General features: G+C 37.9%; 1 protein-coding gene and 1 long non-coding RNA gene across 5 annotated transcripts in view; one reads left to right on the top strand and one right to left on the bottom strand.

Annotated features, from left to right (window-relative positions):
- dnai4 (dynein axonemal intermediate chain 4) overlaps positions 1-18,568 on the top strand; it is a 190,416-nt gene that overhangs the window by 106,073 nt on the left and 65,775 nt on the right. The window lies entirely within an intron of this gene.
- LOC138763726 (uncharacterized) overlaps positions 12,955-18,568 on the bottom strand; it is a 29,703-nt gene continuing 24,089 nt past the window's right edge. The window contains exons 6-7 of one of the 2 annotated variants that reach the window (XR_011357749.1): positions 17,955-18,078; positions 12,955-13,126 (exon numbers count right to left, since the gene is read on the bottom strand). This is a non-coding gene — a long non-coding RNA (uncharacterized lncRNA). Of the gene's footprint in view, positions 13,127-17,243; positions 17,568-17,954; positions 18,079-18,568 lie in introns of those variants that run through there. The other variant, XR_011357748.1, reaches the window with a different exon arrangement.

The following is an 18,568-nucleotide window of genomic DNA, read 5'->3' as shown; positions in this document are numbered from 1 at the left end:
AACAGCTGCTACACCTCCACCATTAGACTGCTCAACAACAAACTCAATCAAGGACTCATTTAAGGATACGTGCATTTTAATGATTTAAAAAAATTCTGTATTTCACAGTCAGTTTGTTTACATTCATTATCTGTCTACAGTTCTTTATTTGTTTACATGTATTCACTGTGTACATTTTTTTTGGCATTATCAATAAGCAGTAATTCTGCCTCAACTGCAGAAAAAAGATTTTCAGGGTTGTATGTGATGTCATGTATGTACTCTGATAATAAATCAGAAATCTACTATCTCCTCAATAAAAAAGAACCTAAAACTGTATGTAGTACTTTACCTGTGATCTATCTAGAATGTTGCGACTATTTTCCTTTAGAGTCACTTGCAGAAATTAGAATGTTGTTGTTGTTGTCTATGACTCATTCAAAATAATCTGTGTTAAAGTTGAGTTGAGTTTTCCACAGTTTATTAAATATCACATCAATTGCTACATTATTAAAAGCAATTAAACAGTAAATAAAAGTTGTCAGAACAAACTAATTCCTTCCATTTTGTAGAACAATGAAAATCAAAACTGACTGTTTATCTCAAACATGCAGACAGAGAGCTAGCTAATGTTGAAGCAAGATGTTACCAGGTGACAGCATCTACTGGCTGCTTCCAGAATTTGTTTGCAACTTGCATTTTAACCCTTCCAATACTGGCCCCTATACATATATATATATGTAGATATATATCTACATATATATATATCTTCTTCTTTGGCTTGGCTTCGCGGACGAAGATTTATGGAGGGGGTAAAAAGTCCACGTCAGCTGCAGGCTCGTTTGTGGCTGACAAGTCCGATGCGGGACAGGCAGACACGATTGCAGCGGTTGCAAGGGAAAATTGGTTGGTTGGGGTTGGGTGTTGGGTTTTTCCTCCTTTGCCTTTTGTCAGTGAGGTGGGCTCTGCGGTCTTCTTCAAAGGAGGTTGCTGCCCGCCAAACTGTGAGGTGCCAAGATGCACGGTTTGAGGCGTTATCAGCCCACTGGCGGTGGTCAATGTGGCAGGCACCAAGAGGTTTCTTTAGGCAGTCCTTGTACCTTTTCTTTGGTGCACCTCCGTCACGGTGGCCAGTGGAGAGCTCGCCATATAACACGATCTTGGGAAGGCGATGGTCCTCCATTCTGGAGACGTGACCCATCCAGCGCAGCTGGATCTTCAGCAGCGTGGACTCGATGCTGTCGACCTCTGCCATCTCGAGTACTTCGACGTTAGGGGTGTAAGCGCTCCAATGGATGTTGAGGATGGAGCGGAGACAACGCTGGTGGAAGCGTTCTAGGAGCCGTAGGTGGTGCCGGTAGAGGACCCATGATTCGGAGGCGAACAGGAGTGTGGGTATGACAACGGCTCTGTATACGCTTATCTTTGTGAGGTTTTTCAGTTGGTTGTTTTTCCAGACTCTTTTGTGTAGTCTTCCAAAGGCGCTATTTGCCTTGGCGAGTCTGTTGTCTATCTCATTGTCGATCCTTGCATCTGATGAAATGGTGCAGCCGAGATAGGTAAACTGGTTGACCGTTTTGAGTTTTGTGTGCCCGATGGAGATGTGGGGGGGCTGGTAGTCATGGTGGGGAGCTGGCTGATGGAGGACCTCAGTTTTCTTCAGGCTGACTTCCAGGCCAAACATTTTGGCAGTTTCCGCAAAGCAGGACGTCAAGCGCTGAAGAGCTGGCTCTGAATGGGCAACTAAAGCGGCATCATCTGCAAAGAGTAGTTCACGGACTATAAATATGTAGATATATATATGTAGATATATATGTGTAGATATATATGTGTAGATATATATGTATAGATATATATGTGTAGATATATATGTGTAGATATATATGTGTAGATATATATGTGTAGATATATATGTGTAGATATATATGTGTAGATATATATGTGTAGATATATGTGTGTAGATATATATGTGTAGATATATATGTGTAGATATATATGTGTAGATATATATGTGTAGATATATATGTGTAGATATATATATATATGTAGATATATATATATGTAGATATATATATATATGTAGATATATATATATATATGTAGATATATATATATGTAGATATATATATGTAGATATATATATATATATGTAGATATATATATGTAGATATATATATATATATATATCTACATATATATATATATATCTATATATATATATATCTACATATATATATATATCTACATATATATATATATATCTACATATATATATATCTACATATATATATATATATCTACATATATATATATATATCTATATATATATATATATATATATCTACATATATATATATCTATATATATATATATATATATATATATATATATCTACATATATATATATATATATATATATATATATATCTACATATATGTAGATATACAGGTACACAATTCTTTATCCGGAATGCTTGGGGGACTGTGTGTTCCGAATTTTGGATTTTTCCGGATTTCAGAAAGCCAGATTTAAGGCCACCCGAATTGTGCTGCATATCCACCCCCACCATTTCCAGTTGCGCTGTCGGTCTCCACCCTCCTCGCCTGCCCAACTCACACTGCTGGTCTCCCCCCTCGCCCACCCAAGTTGCGCTGCCGGTCTCTCCCTCTCGCCCGCCCGAGTCATGCTGCCTGTCTCTCACCTGCCTAACTCACGCTGCCGGCCTCTCCCCCTTGCCTGCCTGACTCATGCTGCTGGTCTCTCGCCCGCCGAACTCACACTGCCATCTCTCTCCCCACTTGTCAGATTTTATAGCTTTCCGGATTTTAGATATATATTCTAGTACAAAGGAAAAAAAATCAAACACAGTATATAGTAGTGTATATCGGTTAAATTTCAAAAGAAAGTGAAAGTGAATTATCAAAGACAGATTTTGGTAATTTGTATGTTCAAAAAGCCTGTTTTAGTCTTAATCTAAACTTGATGTACAAGTCCTCTTTTGTTCTGGATGGTATCAATAATCTTCCCCATTAACCAGGAATTTTGAGGTGCTGAATGGTCCATGACATTCATTCCCTTCTTCAGCTTGGAATTTCATTTGTAAATCTTTTTCTCTGGTAAAAGTAGATTATCTCCATCTCAAGTGTCATTCAATTTTTTTTTGGAATATCTTATTTTTGAGGTTTTTTTTTCAAAATCTTCAATAACACAATATATTAAACTTTTCTTACAAACAACAAAAAAATTCCCTCCTTCCCTCCCCCCTTCTATACATAAGGTTTCCCATTCTGGATGGCTGCCTGTAACTAGTGGTGTTCCACAGGGGTCGGTCTTGGGGCCGCTGCGGTTTACAATTTATATTAATGATTTGGATTGATGAATGGTTTTGTGGCCAAATTTGCAGATGACACTAAGATAGGTGGCGTAGTAGGAAGTGTAGTAGAAACTGTAAAGTTGCAGAAGGATATAGACAGATTAGGAGACTGGGCAAAATTATGGCAGATGAGATTTAACATAGAGAAATGTACAGTTGTACATTTTGGCAGTGGAAATAAACAGGCAGAATACTATTTGGATGGGGTGAAAATTCAGACCTCGGATGTGCAAAGGGGCCTGGGTGTTCTTGTGCAGGGAAACCTAAAAGTTAATGACCAGGTGAAATTGGTAGTGAAGAAAGCGAATGCTATGTCGGTATTCATTTCAAGAGGAATAGTGTATAAGGGTAAAGATGAGTTGATGAGGCTCTATGGGGCACTGTTGAGACCTCATTTAGTGTACTGTGTGCAGTTTTGGGCCCCCTAACTTAAAAAGGAGAGGGTGCAGAGGAGATCTACTCGGATGATTCCCGGAATGCAAGGGCTAACATACGAGGAGCGTTTGGTAGCTCTTGGGTTGTATTCATTGGAGTATAGGAGAATGAGAGGAGATCTCATAGAGGCATTTCGTATTTTGAAAGGGTTAGATAGGGTGAATGCAGGAAAGATGTTTTCCTTGGTGGATGAATCAAGGACAAGGGGTCATAGTCTGAAAATTAGAGGTTATCCATATAAAACAAAGATTAGGAAGAACTTCTTTAGCCAGAGGGTCGTGGATCTGGGAACTCACTGCCACATACAGCAGTGAAAGCCAGATCACTGGGAGTATTTAACAAGAAATAGACAAGTATCTCATTAGTGAGAGCATCAAGGGATATGTGGAAATTGGAACTAGTGTAGAGTAGCTTAGTGTAGATTTACGGAACAGACTCGATGGGCCTAGTTCCTTTGTCTTGTGATCTGCACATTGTCAGAGCTTATATATTTTTTAAATCAAGTTGGGGAAATCACTTTTAGGTATGTATAATATCAGCATTTTTATTCCTTTCTATTATTGTATTTGGGCCCCTATGTGGTCCAGGTATGACTGCCAGATCTTTACAAAAGTGCCATTCTTATTCTTTAAATTATATGTGATTTTTTTTTTCCATAGGTATACATTTCTGCATTCCATCCTGCTATAAGTAGAGGGGAGTCGGACTTCCAAGTGATCGCAGTACATTTTTTTGCTACTGCCAATTTAGTCAATTTGTTGCTAATTTCAATAATATTGCCTAGTAGACATAGCTCCAGGTCGCCCACGAAGGCCACTCCTGTTATCCTGGCTATTTTTTCTGTGCTATCTTGTCAAAATGGCCTCACCTTTAAGCACAACCACATAGTATGTAGAAAAGTTCCTATTTCAGTCCCACATCTGAAATGCATTACTGAAATTTATGATTTTGATCTATGTAACTTCTGCTGCATAAAATTATATTAAACTAGTCCATATCTTGCATTTATTATTGATGTCATACTGTCTGTACACCAATCTTTCTGAGATTACTACACAAAAGTCTGACTCCCATCTAAGCCTTGACCTCTATAAACCTGCTTTTGCACTTACATTTTGGAGATCAAAATACATTTTTCATAAATTTGGGTGTATTCCCCATCCATACCATTTGTTACATTTCACTAATTTCATCTGGGGTCAACGTCGGTCCCCATTTTTTTTCTTAGGAACTATCTTAGCTGGAGAAAACAATAGAAGGTCCCATGGGCCACTCCATATTTATGTTTTAGTTGTTCAAAGGACATAAGAGTTCTTTGTGTGTATCAGAATTTAATACATCTTATTTCTTTGTCATACTATGAATTCAATATTCTATTGCTTATGTTACATATTTTTGCACAGTGGAGCTTTTATTAATATCCCTGCTTTATTTCCTGTACATTCATTAATTTCCTGCCACGTTCTGCTCATATGTATTAGTATGGGATTGCCTGTCTTTTTTAGTGATTTGACACTCCATTTATAGACAAAATCCTTTGCTTCCCCCTCCCCCATTTGAATCCAAGAGGAGGTGGGGGGGGGGTGGTATCTTCCACAAAGAATGCTGCAAGAAATCTAGCCTGGGCAGCTAGGTAGTAATTTTTTAAAATCCAGAAATCTAAGTACTCCCACCCCATAGTCCCATGTCAGTTTTTCTAATGCAATTCTTGTTACCTTATTATTCCAAAGAGTTGACTAATATGATCATTTAATAATATAAAGAGAATTTTGGGTAACGGAAAAGGCAGCAATTGAAAAAGGTATTGTAGTCTTGGCATTACTTTCATTTTGATGCAATTAATCCTTGCCACTAAAGTAATTGGGAAATCTCTCCACTTCTACAATCTTTTTCCATCTTCCCCAAAAGAGGAACATAATTAATTTAGGAAGATTCTGTATATAACCATATAACCATATACAGCACAGAACAGGCCAGTTTGGCCCTACTAGATTATTGTCAGTTGCTATTCCAAGATATTTTATTCCATCTGTCTTCCATTTAAATTTACTTCCTTTTTGTTACCTTTCACATTCTAAATATGTCAATGGCATTCTCACTTTTTTCCATATTTATTTTATAGCCAGATACTCTTCCATATTTTTCTAATGTTCCTTGTAAATTTCCAAAGATTTAACTAGGTCTGATAGGTACAATAGCATTTCATGAACAAATAGATTAATTTTGTGTTCTTTTTGTCCAACTTTGAAGCCCTTCATATCTGGATCCCTCTTTTTATCTCTGCTTGCGTTTCAATTGTTCGTATAAAAAAGTGCTAGGAACAGGGGGAAACCCTGTCTACTCAATCTATTGAAGAGAAACACTGCTGGTATCTGGCTATTGGTTATAATTTAAACTTGTGGTTTGTGATATGAAGTTTTTATCCAGTTTATAAATGTTTTGCCTGTGCCAAATTTTTCCAGTGTTTTAAATAGAAAGGACCATTCCAAACAGTCAAATGCTTTTTCCACACCAGGGAGGCGTAATACTTGGATTCCATTTGAATTTTGCCATATGTATTATACTAAATAACCTTCCAAGACTATTTGAGAAATGTCTTTCTTTAACAAATCCTACCTGGTCTGTGTGTATCATTTTTGGTAGATATTGTCCTAATCTGTTAGCCAGCACTTTTGCTATTATCTTATAATTAACATTTAACTGTGAAATTGATCTATATGACAATGTTTTTAATTGATCCTTTTTTTAGTAGTACTGTAATAATAGCATTTGAGAATGATTTCGTGAGAGTCTGTGTCTTTACTGCTTGGTCCAGAACATCCATTAATAGGGGCATTATTAATTCTTTGAAATGGCTGTAAAACTCGAGGAAATCCATCCTCCCTCAGTGATTTATTAGTCTGTAGGGTACGCAGGGCTTTTTCAATTTCGTCTCTTGTAAAGGGGGTGTCTAGTTCTATCTTTTCTCTCTTCTAGTTTTGGAAGTTCAACATTTGACAGAAATTCTTCGATTTCATTCAGATCTCCTAGTAATTCTGATTTGTATAATTTTCTGCAATATTGTTTAAAGATATCATTGATTTCCTTTGTTTCTACGTTAGAGTATCTGTCTCTGTTTTTATAGCATTTCTCATTCTTGATGACTCCTCTGCTTTAACTTGCAAAGATAAGACTTTATCTGCTCATTCGCCTAACTCATAACATTTTAATTTAGTTTTTAATATAGCTTTTTCTGTTCCTTATGTTTGTAATGTAATGTATCTTGGGCTTTTATTCTCCAGTAGTCTGCATTCATCTTGTAGTCCTATTCTTTGATTTTTTTTCTAATTCTGCAGTATCTTTCTCCAAACTGTTTACTTCTGCTATATATTCTCTCAAGATTTTTTTGTATAGGATATAACTTGCCCCTCCAGTATGCTTTGAACATGTCCCATATCAAAAAAGCTATTATTAGTAAATGGCTGATTTGTTTCACAATAAATTTTTCATGTCTCTTTATAAACTCACAGAAGTCTGTTCTTTTAGAAACATAGAAACATAGAAGATAGGAGCAGGAGTAGGTCATTCGACCCTTCGAGCCTGCTCCGCCATTCAACGAGATCATGGCTGATCTTAAAGTTTAGTACCCTGTCCCCGCCTTCTCTCCATAACCTTTAATACCCTTATACTGAAGAAATATATCTAATTCCCTCTTAAATATATTTAATGAACCTGCCTCTACTGCCCTCTATGGCAATGAATTCCACAGATTCACCACCCTCTGGGTAAAGAAATTCCTCCTCATCTCGGTCCTAAATGGTTTGCCTATTATCCTCAAACCATGAGTAACGTGGCATTGAAACACCATCTTTATACATTTTCTTACTTTTCCATTATTGCAATAGTTAATGTTAGTGATGAGTGGACTGATAAAAGCTTCGCTAGGTATTCTGTTTTTATCACTCTACTTTTTAACTGGCCAGACATTAAAAATAAGTCAATCCTTGTATGTGAAATGTGTACCCTTGAATAAAAAGAATAGTCTCTCTCTGTGGGATTTAATTGCAAGCATATATCGATAAGATTTAGATCCTTCCTCTATGAGATTGTGGTTTTTGATGCTTTTGCCTTCATTACTGTTCTTGCAGATTTATCTAATATTGGGTCCAAGCAAAATTAAAATCTCCTCCGACCAATATATTTTGTATTTCCTCTGCTGTTTTTAAGAAGATATCCTTCATAAAGACTTCATCGTCATAATTTAGGGAATAGACATCCATAAGTGTCCATGCTTCTCCATAAATTTTACAATGTGCCATTACATACCTACTGGCCCGATTGATGTGCCTTTTATTAATATTGGGGTATTTTTATTAATTAGAATCACTATTCCTCTTGCCTTTGAATCAAAAGAAGATGATATTATTTGTCCTCCTATCCTCTTTTCAATTTATCATGTTCCAATTTATTAAGATGCGTTCCCTGCAGAAAGATTAAATATCCTTTTCATTTCTCTAAGTATGCCAGTTGAATCTGTCAATATTAAGACTAATAAACTTGGGTATTTTATCCATACCATTTTTCAAACAAATATTGTATAACAATAAAATCTTTCCAACTTTTTAAATAATGCTGCAGTATTTTCCTGTTAAGGAACATTTCCTGTTTAAGGATCATTTCCCTTTTAAGAAACACTCATTTCCCATTTAAAAAAACAGACACATCCCTAGCTCTGACCATGACATAAGCAGTAAAACCCGAAAGCTAGCGATAAAGGCCCGCAAAATTTTCCAAAGAAGAAAACCCCTCCCCTTAACGCCATTTTTTAAACTGCTCCTCCTTGGCACCAATTTCCTTCTTAGATTGGAGTCGTCACCTTGCCACTTTCTCTCCAGAGCTCTCCATGTATATTATAGTGATTTTTTTTTCCCATTCAGCAGTAAAAATAAGAAGATTCAGTACTGCAAGATTTTAAAAAATATACATTTTTTAGTTTGCCCCATTTTAAAACAGTCTTTTCAATCTTCTTATCTGGCAACTTTAATATTTTCACAGCTTCGTAAAAATTCTTTGACTTTTTCCTTATTCTTGAAAATTCTTTGATTACCTTCTGAGACATCGACCCTCAGCACCATTTGGTCAGTCATTGAATGTTTTAAATTTTTGGATCACAGTTGTCTTTTTACCTTGTCAAATTCTTTTTTTTGTTTGACCAAGGCAGGGCTAAAGTCCTGGAAAAATCATTACTTATTTTGTTGTTCACCATTAATGGGCATTGTTAATTTTATGCTGCTCCCAAGGTTGCATCCCTCTCCGGTAACTTAAAAGTCTTATCAGGACTTGTTGTGGTCATTGTTGCTGGTCCATCTGGATCCAAGGGTCCGGTGTGCTCTTTCAATTTGCAGCTTTTCATTTAGCTGTTTTGCCCCAGTCATTTGTGGATCCATGTTTCAAAAAAGCTCACCTGGTCTTTCCCCTCGTTTCCTTCTCTCAATCCAATAATTTTTAGATTATTAAGTCTGCTGAAATTTTGCATATGGTCACTCTTGTCCATCATTCCTTTTCCGTCTGTGTCGCATATTTTTGATTTTTCTTCCAAAGTTTTAGCCTATCTTTTGTTTTGTCCATTTCAGCCTCCACTTGCATCATTTGTTCCATTAAGTTTTCCATGCTTTCTTTAATTAGCATCATTCAGTTCTTTAACTGTGAGACATCCTTTTTCTTGAGTCTGAAGATCACCTATCTTCTTTTGTGGTAGATCTTCTTGATTGAACTTTAACAGGAACATTGCTTGTTTGTTTGTTCTGTCTGCTATGAATCAGAAACCATGTTTTAGATCTGAGCATCTATCCCATTGCCCTTTTCAAACAATTCCAGCATTAGAATTAATAAGCAGGTCACTGAAATCATTTGTTCAGACATTATCTGAACAGCATTTGCAGTCTTACTTATGATTTCAGGGTTTCTGGTAAAATTTCTTTTATCAGGATTTTGAGGCTGTAGAAGAAATCAAGTCCCTGACACCCACACTTCATTCTTCAAAATAGACTCGGCTTTCAAACTTCTGGAAGTCCGATCAGCCCGATTGTTAACTGCGTAAACATGTCTCCACTGTATTGGATGTGATACTATCAATTTCAGTGATTCTGTTAGCCACAAAATATTGTTGATGTATTTGAGCACAGAGGTGCTATCAGTCCAAAATATGGAGTCTGTTAGTTTCACCTGCAACTCTTTTTTTTAATATTATGTCCATTCTGTTCGCCATGGTAGCAGCCATCATTTGTGAGATTTTGACTGGTTTCAATGCAGCCTTCTGGCCTTTCCCGTTGCAGATCCACAATGCACCTGAGGCTTGTTATCATGCAGTAATAGGTAATTAACAATTCGGTAACCATCTTCACATGCATCAGCAAAATGATGTAAATGAGCAGATGTTACAGTTCCGTAATTTCTGGATTTGAAGCATCTGTCAATCTTGAAGTCTTCCAGCTTACAAAGATCCTGAATCCAACATGTCCATTCCTGTACAATGGATTCTAGTATCTCATCATCCCAACCAATCCTCTTCCTACATAAATCTTGCAGGATCTTCTTGGCAGTCAGGACAACTGGTGCCAATATTCCTAGAGGATCATATATCGAACTGACTGATGATAGAATCCTCCTTCTTGTGAGAGGTCGGTCCTTCAAAATGATTTTGAACTTAAAAAGGTCACACTGAACACACCATTGTACACCTCACACTCTTTCAACAGGAAGGTTGTCATGGTCTAAATCCAAGTTCTTCATTTATTTCGCTTGCTCTCTCTATTTCAGGAATGGCAGCCAATACCTGGCAACTGTTACTTGTTCCTTTGGTAAGTAAAAAGCCTCTTTTGAAACAGATTGCTCTTCACTCATGATAAAGAGCTATTGCTTCTTTCATTGTGTCTGTAAAAGTGAGACAGTCATCCACATAAAAGTTATTCCTGATGGTGCTTATAGCTTGAGAGCTAAATTGTCCCATATTATCCTTAGCACACTTCCTAAGGTCAAAATTTGCATAACATGGTGATGAAGTCACTCCAAATAGATGCCCTTCCATTCTGTATTCTACCATATACTGACCCTAGTTTCCATCAGGCCACCAAAGGAATTGTAACAAGTCACAATCTTCATTTGATACTTTCACCTAATGGAATATTGCTTCAATGTCTGCAGTAATGACAACAGGTTCTTTACAGAATCTAGTTAAGACTCCTATCAATGTATTGGTCAAATCAGGACCCTGATTTGCTCCACAATCAAACACCACACAAAATGTTTTCTTCTGTGGATGCAAAACTCTATGGTATGGTAAGTACTATTTTTTGCCATCACTACGTTCTAAAATATTATCTGGTACTTTCTCTGCATATCCTTTGGATATCATGTCAGCACGAATTTGGTGCAGTCTGAATGAAAGGAAGAATCTTTCTTGAATCTTCTCTTTAAATTCAGTGTGCATTGCTCGATAACAATTCTATTATCAGACATGCCTATTTCTCCTTTCTCTCAAGGGAATCCAATGCAATAATGATCATTAACCAGCTTATCAGATTTTACCACCAATTCCAAGAATTGCTGGTCTTCCTTTGAAAGGTTCTCAGTCGTCCCTGAAGCTGTCAGGAAAGTCAATTGATATCCTGTTGACACTTATATCCAACTGTTTTTGAACCTCTTCTTTCTCCTAATGGTCCATTAATTGTCCAACCAAGCATATTTTTGACTGAGTAAGGTCCATCTCCCACACTTCTTATCATATCTAGTGGTTCCAGAGCTTTTGGTACATCTGAACCAATCAGCAACATATCTGAGTTGATATCGCGTAAACAAAAACTTTTCTAACGCATCTTCAGTTCTATGATGTTTTGATGTGGGATGTTTTCTTTATGCACAGGCATAGTCTTCTGAGTGTATACTGTAACACAGTTATGTTAATCTTTAATGTTAAACTATATTTCTCATATATAAATATCTCTTAATAAAGTAAATTATAGAATTAAAATATTGTATCTGTATTCTTAGTTGTGGGCTGGTACAGTGTCACACACAGGTCACAGCACACTCATAGAGAACCATTGTTCTCAGAGAAGAGAGTTCATTCTTGGAGTCGACGTGTTTGGGAAGGACAGAGCTAATGGATTTGAAGTTGGTCTTGATTACAATAAGAAATGCTAAGGAAGTCGTTTGTTTTTAAACTAAACCACAAGGTCTCTTGAACAAGAGAAATGAAACTCAGAGCCATGTGAGTGAGTGATATACTTAAGCCTTTGGAACAGAAGTGAGATAATCTTTCAGAGTCATGTCACCCACAAGGCAGAAGTATGAAGCTCACATGGTTTACAAGAAACTGAGGTTGGCAACTGTTAAGTAAGTTTAGAGATATGTAAGAAATGTTATGTTAACAGTTTAATTTTAAAAACCATTATTTTGAATTTACAATTTTCTGGTTAATTTTCCATCGTTCTTCCTGTGTTAGTGCAAAATCCCTTTATCCCAAAAAATAATTAAAAGGGTTGTTAGTTCATAGTATATTGCCTAGGAGTTCACAAAAATCATTACTATCCAATCCAGCGATCTCTAGGCCCAAAACAATGTTGGTTTCATTGTGTTTTACTTGACCTATAGTTCTCAATAGAATTTTGGAATTATTCATTAGCTCCATGGTGCAAAATGATGCAATGCTTCCTGGGTCAAGAAATGCCTAAGTATACACTATCACACTTCCTTTCTTGGCCTTGACCTGTACAGGTACTATGAAAGGTTTGCAGTTATTTTCTCCAGCCCCAGTAAGACCATTTGTCAATACCGAGGCATCTGCACTGTTTTCATCTGCTTCTTTTTTAGTTGTTTGTTCCTTTTCCATATTCTTCTTTTCCTGGAAGATATGTAGCACTTTGGGATGCTTTTGACTACATATGTCATAACTGTGCCTGTGACTTTTACACAGACAGCCAAAACATACTCCAATTTCTTTTAAAATAAATGATTTTCTCACTTTGTGTCTTCTTTTCCATCTCTGCACACTTTACAAAGTATGTTTGTCATGACAGAACAAACATTTCTTCTCAACAGGCAAACTTTCATTTTCCTTAATTTCTGTATCTGCCACTGCCAGAGAGATGGCAAAGGTACTTTTTAAAAATTTTGGTTTAGGGTATGATTTTGATCTCTCAGCTTCTTTACTTACTATTTGAGTGCTTTTGAACTTTCCATACACTGGATTTGTGACAAAATCCACTTGCCCTTCAATGAACTCCACCAAATCCTCAAAAGTAGCCATTTCATCACATTTTTTTCTGGTATTCACAACTTGACCTCCATAGTTCTCTCATCTGGAAGAGTAATTTATTTACAATGATTAGCATATTACTAGATATGTAAAGCTCTGAAAGATGGCCGATCCCCATCATAACATTGCAACATCCTCTTAGAAAGAAAGCATAAGCTTGTAAACCTTTCATGTCATCTGGTCTTATTGATGACCATGAAAGAGCCTTCTATACATAAATTGTAGAAATTTTATGTGTTACCAAAATGCTTCTTTAGTAAAAATTTAGCCTTTTTATATCCTTCATTCGGGGCCATGTGTTGGTAACTCTTTACAAGATCTTGTGGTTGTCCACTCATGAACTGCTGCAAATAATGTAAACAATCCTCCAAGCTTTGACACTTAATTTTAATACTGCATTCAAAGGTTTTCATAAACACTTGGAATTGAAGTGAATCACCATCAAAAACTGGAATTTTTCTCTTGGGCTGAGAAGAGAGAGTCTGTAACTGAATTAATGATGCAGCCATTTCATCTTGCCTTCACATTGCCTAGGAGTAAGTTACTTTGTTCACCCGCATATCTATCACCTGTTGGGTGTGGGTGGTATTCTGCTTCATAAGATGGCATTAGGCTCACATCTCGGTCCAATAGGGTCATTATTGGGGTTGAGATTTGGTATCACCATGCCTTAACCTGTCTACTTCAGGACCAAACACATCTTGTGACCATAGCACTGGCTCACCACTGTGCCTTAACCTGTCTAGTTCATGACCACACACATCTTGTGACCATAAGACTGGCTCAGGCTTGGTATTAAATATTTTCTTTTTCTGTTGTCCTTCCTCAAAACAAGACTCAAAAACATTAGACACTTTAGATAATTTACTTCGAGCACCAAATACCTCTGAGCCTTTGAGTAACTTCGACCTGGACTGATTAACAACAGTTCATTTGTCCATTTCCAGTAGCTCCTTTTGAATTTCCTCCCTTTTTAGCTGCTCTTTTTGCAGCTCCTTTTCCAACCGCAGATGCTCCTCTTCTCTTTGTAGCTGCTCTCGTTTCAGCTCTTTCTCTCTTCATAGCTACACCTGTGTCATTCTTATCCACTCCTCCCGCTCTTCTAAGTTTGATCTAATTTGAAGCATTTATTTTTCTGCTTCAAGAGCTGCCATGTCAGCATGAACCTTTACATGTAGTACTTGAAACACTGGAGCTTGCTCTAGAACTGCTCTTACTTCTCCTGCTTCCAGTATTTGACACTGTTCTTTGGTTTTCTTTCATCCTGTATGTCAGATGTTGTCTTAATATCTGACTTTGTCTCCATTTTGGATTGCCCATCCTCCACACCACCTGAAGTGCCAGTTGATGAAGTAGACAAAGACAATGTGGTCAAACAATAATCATGGCTTTTATTAGCAGAAACTCATGGTACAATAATGAAAGACAATAGATGCATATACAGTTATATCCAAGGGGAGTGCCCTTAACAGTAGAGATAATGCACAGCCAATGTTAGTACAGCAAGACTCACCAGAGGGGAGACAGGCAGCTTGGCAGACATTCACCACAGTCTCCCCCTGGCAGAAGAAGGGTTAAAATCAAAAGAACAGCTGCTAGGAAAGACTGAAGCAAGCGATACATGGAACCATGTTTGGCCTTGAGATATTCTAACAGCCAAAATACGCCAGTATCTAGCAAGCAATCGAAATATAATGAGATGTTTTATGAATATGTCAGCCTATCAGGTTGTTTACAAATTCTGGTGCTTCGTCTCAAAACAGGTGGCTCCTTTGCAACCTTGGGAACTGGTACAGGTCCTGGGTCAGTAGTGTGGGAAGGAATGACTTCTGGACCCGCTCCAGAATTGCCAGCGTGAGGCAGTGGAGCCTCAGCATGGCCATCTGAAAGCTGACTAGGGATCACAGGCTGGGGGGGTGGGTGGGGGGGGGGTGGGTGAGTCCAACCTCTCAGGCTCACTCTGAGTAAGGGTGCAAGGAAGGGGCGAACCAGGCAAGGCCAGATCTCTTAGGGGTACAGTGTCAGTACTCCCGTCTGGGAATCTAATATGAGCGTAATTGGTGTTAGTATGCAGTAGCTGAACTGGTTGGACTAGGGGGTCTATTTTATGCACCCAAGCATGGCTCTTCAGCAGCATGGTTCCAGGCTCAGATAAACAGGCTGGCCAGTCCATCACAGTTCCTGATATCCTAGGAAAGGCAAACATACATTCATGAGGTGTTTGATTTAAGGCCGAATAGAATGTAGTGCCTCAGGCAGCACCTCCTGCCACTGGGTTACAGGGTAACCATGTGTTTTTAAAGCAATATTAACAATCTTCCAGACTGTAGCATTAGCCCTTTCAACCTGCCCATTGCCCTGCAGGTTGTAGCTTGTGGTACGGCTGGTGGAAATTCCTTTTCGTAGCAGGACTCTCCGCAGTTCAGCGCTCATGAATGCTGAGCCTCTATCGGTATGAATGTAATTGGGAAAACCAAAAATGCTGAAAATTCTGTCAAGTGACTTAATGACAGATGCTGACGAGATGTCAGGGCAGGGTATCACAAAGGGATACCTGGAATATTCATCAATTACAGTAAGGAAATGTACATTTTGTTGTTGGAAGGTAAAGGCCCTTTAAAATCTCTCCAAAGGTTCGGTTGCCTTGATGAGAGTGACCTCTGGAGCTTTGAAGTATTGTGGTAGTCAGTTTCCTGACTTCTTCCAGAGAGTAAGGAAGCTTGTTAGCCCTTATGTAGTGGAAGAATCTTGTGACTCCTGGGTGGCACAGTCTGCTATGGATCTCTTTTAGCTCCTCCAGCTGAGCACCAGCAACAGATCGTGACAATGCGTCAGAGGGATCATTTAACCTGCCCGGTCTGTACTGGATCTCATAATTATGTTGAGAGTTCTATTCGCCAGAGTGCCATCTTATCGTTCTTGATTTTACTTTTGTGTTTAGTACTGAACATGTAGGCTACAGATTTCTGATCAGTGACAAGAGTAAATTTTCTGCCAGCAAGAAAGTGTCTCCAGCAGTAAACGGCTTCAATAATACCCTGGGCTTCTTTTTCAATGGCAGGATGTTTAAGTTCAGGTCCACGTAATGTGCGGGAGAAAAATGCCACAGGTCTGCCCTTTTGATTAAGGGTTCTTGCCAAGGCACAATCTGAGGCATCCATTTCCACTTGGAATGGGACATCCTCGTCAATGGATGAGAGGGCAGCTTTGGCAATATCAGCTTTAATTCTCTCAAGGCCATTGGAGAGAGAGAAAAAGGTTTAGTGTCAAACAGAGGACATGCCTTTGTGGCGTAGTCCCGAACTCATTTGCAGTAGTAGGAAAAGAATCCCATACACCTTTTGCTAAGTTTGAGGGTGTTAACTTCTTAAGGGGGGCCACTCTTTCTGGGTCGGGGCGAATTTTGCCCTTGCGGACAATGTAGCCCAGAATGGGTAGCTTTGTCGTGTTGAACACACATTTGAATGTGCATTATCTCTACTGTTAAAGACACTCTCTTGAGTTGTGCCATGAGTTTCTGCTAATAAAATCGAAGTGCCAGTTGATGAAGCAGACAAAGATTATGTGGTCAACCAATAATCATCGCTTTTATTAGCAGAAACTCATGGTACAATAATGAAAGACAATAGATGCATATACAGTTATATCCAAGGGGAGTGTCCTTAACAGTAGAGATAATGCACAGCCAATGTTAGTACAGCAAGGCTCGCCAAAGGGGAGACAGGCAGCTTGGCAGACATTCACCACGTCACCATCTTTTGGAACACCTTCAAACACTTTCAAATGGCTGGTTTCCTCAGCAACTGAAACCATCTTTTCTATTTCCTCTTCCAGTCTTGCTTGAAGAGTAGCTTTGTTTCCGCGTGTATCTAATTACAGCCTTTGCAATTCTTCTTTAAGTTGCATGTTCATCATCTTCTCGACACATAGTTCCTTAGGAGCAGCAGCCCCTGCGCTGGCTTCCATATTATCCGTATGGCTGATCGTCACTCAGACATCAAACATTCACAACAATAACTCCAAAACCAAAACACTACCGTGGACAAGCAGCAGTTTCTCCAAATTGTGTTCTAACTTGTAATTAACGTAAGAAGGAATCGTTTAGTAAGGCTTATCGTTTCTTCCTGGCCTTGGTAATGCTGTTGACATTTTTGCCTCTTTCTTCGAAATGCTCTAAACAGAGCCCAATCAATCTATTCTGAATTCAAAATCCAATTTCCAACTTTCTATTGTCTTAAATTACATCTTTTATTGGATTAGATTAGATTCAACTTTATTGTCACTGTGCCAAGTACAAATACAAAGCCAATGCAATTAGCATCTAACCAGAGTACAAATAATAGTGCTATTTACAAATAACTGCAAATAAAAGCAAGCACTCCAGCAAACAAGCAAGTTTAAAAATACTGCTCAGCATTGTAATGTAAGATTCAGCAGGTTCACTGCTGGGCCTACTGGTTCGGGAGTGGAGGCTCCTGTAGCACCTACCAGATGGAAGGAGAGTAAAAAGTCCATAGTTAGGGTGAGATTTAATGATTAATTGTTGCAACTATTTTCCTTTATAGTCGCTTTCAGGAATTAGAATGTTGTTGTTGTTTTTATAATTATTATCCATGACTCATTCAAACAAATCCATATTAAAGTTGTATTGAGTTTTCCATGGTTTATTAAACATTATATCAATTACTACATTATTACAAGGCATTAAAACTTTGTTAGATGGTACTAAAACTATGATTAGAAGATTATTAAACAATTAAATAGTCAATAAAAGTTGTTGGAACAAAATTAATTCCTTCCATTTTGTACTACAAAGAAATCCAAACTGTCCGTTTATCTCAAACATGCAGAGAGAGGGAGAGCAAGCTAACCTTGAAGCAAGATGTTACTAGGAGACAGCATGAAATATGTCAACATCTACTGGCTGCTTGCAGAATTTGTTTGCAACTTGCATTTTGTACAGTTATAGTATTATACTTTTGTGTTCTTTCTGATCTGCAACAAAAAAAAACATTCATTTATTTTTGCTACATTTCCATTTCATGAATAAATACACCAGGATTCTCCTCTACAGCAGCATTTTATATTTGTAATTTCAACAACAATGCAAGCTTGGTGTACACCTTCTTCACCACCCTATCTATATCAGAGAGCACTGATCTTTGCAAAACACCACTGATCATAGACCTACAGTCAAAGAAATACCCCTCCACCACTTTTCTCTGTCTTTTATGATCATGCATTTTTTTTTGTCCAGGTTCAAGCTCACCATGGATCCTTATGACTTGATTATCTGAACCACCCTACAATCAGGCACTTAGTAAAACATTTGGCAAAGTCCATGTAGGCAACTTAATGTTTACCTTAAATTTACCATGGTTAAATATTCTAAGTCAGCAATTTCTCATGAAATCTAATTTTTAATGGAGCACAAATTTTGCTGAAAGGGCAACTAGAAATACCCTTGCAGAAAGCCAACAATCGA

Source organism: Narcine bancroftii, chromosome 5, assembly GCF_036971445.1.
Source record: "Narcine bancroftii isolate sNarBan1 chromosome 5, sNarBan1.hap1, whole genome shotgun sequence".
In the NCBI taxonomy this organism is placed as follows: Eukaryota; Metazoa; Chordata; class Chondrichthyes; order Torpediniformes; family Narcinidae; genus Narcine; species Narcine bancroftii.
Note: the sequence above shows the minus strand (reverse complement) of the source record. Positions and strands in the feature narration are given on the sequence as shown.